We start from the raw sequence: 3823 nt of genomic DNA on the forward strand, positions 1-3823 counted from the left end.
TGGAAGTTGGGAAGGCCCAAAATTCTGGGCCTAGGCCTTGGGATAACAGCGGCTGATGTGAGAACTTTTTGCGGATACTGAGGTATAGACAGTACTTGTTACTCTCTTTGGCCCTTCCTGCTGGCTGACATGCTTTGAGCATTTCTTTTTTTTATAACACTTTTGCTAAGATGCATTTGATTAAGAAAATAATAAAGAAAAGGACAAGATACAAATCTATTTCCCTTGCCTTTTGAGCTTCTGGGACATGTCATTGCCTCTGATTTGTTGGGTTTATTTCTTTCAGACTGTTAATAAATCATTGGAATGATAACAAAAATGTTGATGTTAATTCAATTCATGTTTATTATGCACCAATTTTTTTTGAGGTATTGTGTTAAGTGCTGGGGATAAAAAGCAAAATAAGACATAGTCCCTAACCCTCAAGGAACTTAGAGTCTGGTAAAGCTAAAGCTATGTTGTCATGTATTTATCAAATCAATTCCAATTTATTTAACTAAGTAACTGAATAGCTAAAAATCTCGTCTTTCGTTAAAAAAATCATTTAACAGCACCAGATTGATGTTATATGTCAAAAATATATGTAATATATGTATGTAATAATATACATACCTACATACATACACACACATACACACATATATATATAAATGAACAAGAAACCAAGTATTAAAGAAATTCTCTGTTTTCCTTACTCTGAAACTTTTTGTAGGAATACTGCTGATATTTTTCAGGTTCAGATAGAAATTATAGTAAAACTCAAATCGAAAGCTCTTTGCATTATTATGGATTACATCTCTTGAGTACATCATTAGACACAGTGTATATTATCATAGAATTTTAGAGCTGGATGAAAACTTAAGAGTTCATATGATCTCAGGAGTCTTAGACCAGGGTCTGTGAATTAAAAAAAAATTTTTTTTTTAGTAACTGTGTTTCAGTATAATTGGTTTCCAGTGTATTTTATTTTATGCATTTGAAAACAGAAATTCTGAGAATGGTTCCATAAGCTTCACCAGACTACTAGCCAGTCCATGACACAAAAAAGGTTAAGAACCTCTAATTTAGTCTAATCACTTTATCTGACAAATGAGAAACATGAGACTCAGAGAAATTGTGACTCACCCAAGGTCCCCTTTATTTCAGTATAGTGGGTACTTTTCCATTATGCCATATTACCTTACTATATAAGATTAAAATTTTATAAGATATGTGTTTTCCTTGCCCCTAGTCAAAACCTTTATTATAAAAATTATGTTAAAATTTTAAAAATTAATGCTTGAAGAGTGGGAAATTTGAAATTATCTGGGTTCAGGATTTAAGGAAATCAGGATCCTGGGATTTCCTGAGGCAGTATGATTTACCTATTAAAGGACAGGAATTATTTTTATGTAGGAAATATTTTTATTAATGGAAATATATTCAAGCCACCATTTTGAATATACTTGCTGTTTCAATTTAAATTAATATGAAGAAAATATTACTGTTGTTTTGGTTTTTTTTAAAGCTGCTTTACCAACCATATATATTAAAAGGAATGTCTTTAAGCATTTATTTTCAGTGCTATCTGCAAAACTGCTGTAGGGTCCTCCAACAGGACTTCTGGAGCCAGTTTTCTTTTAAGACATCCCCTTATCCACAAACACTTCAAGAATATGGCCATGGTTTCCTTTTACATGATGATGGATCCTGGCAGCTGCCACTGCTGTTCTTTCAAACAACTGGTTTGGATATGTGAAATCTGCAGAGCAGGAAGCAACAGCTGGAAAGCACCCTGGATGTATGTAATGCTATTGGCACTCTCTAACAAAACACTATTGATCACTGGGTTGCTCCAATGGTGGTTAAAAAATAAGAAAACTTCTTAGGTAAGGAGGTCACTTCATTACACATTTCAGTAGCTAATTCTGTTAGAACTTTTGTGTGGTGCTGGGCTGGTTTTTCCATTTCTTGCCCATAAAGATTTAACTCTGTTACTTTATACCTCATTACAGGGTATAGTTACTTAAGCAAGAGACTTTCGATTGAATTAATATGTACACTTCCTCTAGTGTCTTAGTTTCCTTTCCTTCTCCTTTATTTTCATCTTCAGGGACTTTAGGATTCTCTTCTTCATCATCTAGAGTTTCTACCACATCAACTGAACTTTCCCATTCATGAGCCTTTTTTCTAGTCTTATTGAGTTTATCAGGAGTTGCTGCAACATATAACTCAAAGTTCCCTTAGCTTGCTAACAAATTCTTCCTTTTTATCTTTCTCTTCTTGGGCCCCTTCATTCTCTGATTCCTTTAATATAAAGATGTCTTTAATGGAAATTAGGTCATTTTATTTTATTTTTTTCTCTTTTTTTATTAATTTATTTTGATTTATCAACAATCACTTCCATAAGCTTTTGAGTTTTAAATTTTCCTCCCCCTCCCTTCCTACCTCCCTCCCCAAGATGGCACGCAATCTAATATAGGCTATACATATACATTTCTATTAAACATATTTTCACATTCATGATGTTGTAAGTAAGAATCAGAATTAATAGAAGGAACCACCAGAAAGAGGAAACAAAACACAACAGAAGAAAAATGACAGCAAATAGTGTGCTTCGATCTGCATTCAAACTCCATAGTTCTTTCTTTGGATGTGGACAGCATTTTCCATCACGAGGCATTTGGAGATGTCTTAGATCCTTATATTGCTGACAGGGGTTAAGTCTATCAAAGTCAGTCATCCCTTAATGTGGCTGTTACTGTGTACTCATGTGTACTCCTGCGTACTCCTGGTACTTCTGTGTACTCCTGTGTACTCCTGGTTCTGCTCACTTCTTTCAGCATCAAACCGTACAAGTCTTTCCAGGTTTATCTGGTCTGCCTGTTCATCATTTCTTGTAGCACAATAGTATTCCATTACATTCATATATCACATTCACACTATCTGTGTCTTTCTCTTCATCCTTCCCCCCACCCCCATTTATGCTTTTCTTTCTCCTTTCTCCTTTTGCCTCTTCACTAATGTTTTGCTTTTGACCACCACCTCCCTTCTATTAGCCCCCTTCCTTTTCTTTCCCCTTTTCCCTCCTACTGCCTATAGGGCATGCTAGATTTCTATACCTAACTGATTATGTTATTCCCTTCTTAAGCCAAATCTGATGAGAGTAAGGTTCAAACAATGCTCATTTCTCTCCTTTCTTTCCCTCTGCTGTAATAGGTTTTTGTGCCTTTTCCTGTGATGTAATTTACCCTTGTCTGACTCCTCCTTTCCTTTTCTTTCAGTACATTTTCTTAGTTAGATCAGATTAATTCACTTACTTGGATCCATGTAACCAACTTGATAAGATTTTTTTTATCATTACATCAAAGTCAATTTATACCCACCCCCTTTATGTATACCCCTTTAACATGGTGTAATAACAATACAGTTCTCAAGAGTTAGAAGTGTCATCTTCCCTTGTGGGGATGTAAAGAGTTTGTCCTTATTAATAACATGTTGTTACTTTCTGTCCCGTTTACCTTTTTATGTCTCTCTTGAGTCTTGTATTTGGAGATCAAATTTTCTGTTGAGCTCTGGTCTTTTTATCAGGAAAGGATGGAAGTCCCCTATTTCATTGAATATCCATCTCCTCCCCTGAAAGATCATGCTCATTTTCACTGGGTAAATTAGGTCATTTTAAAAAAGATTTTCAGTTTCTATTCAACAAGTGATCTCCGTCAAGCTCCAGGGCTGGTGTTTGGCAAGGCATGACTGGTGACAGAACAAGGAAACAAGGTACTTGAGAGTAAGGGATGATGGAAAATTGAACTAGTTTACCAATAGGTCAAAATTGGGAAGGAGA

General features: G+C 35.1%; 1 pseudogene; it reads right to left on the minus strand.

Annotated features, from left to right (window-relative positions):
• Window positions 1-1672: 1672 nt before the first annotated feature.
• Window positions 1673-2325, minus strand: LOC114024367 (annotated as a pseudogene).
• Window positions 2326-3823: the final 1498 nt, after the last annotated feature.

Source organism: Vombatus ursinus, unplaced genomic scaffold (assembly GCF_900497805.2).
Source record: "Vombatus ursinus unplaced genomic scaffold, bare-nosed wombat genome assembly UNPS02014821.1, whole genome shotgun sequence".
Classification (NCBI taxonomy): domain Eukaryota; kingdom Metazoa; phylum Chordata; class Mammalia; order Diprotodontia; family Vombatidae; genus Vombatus; species Vombatus ursinus.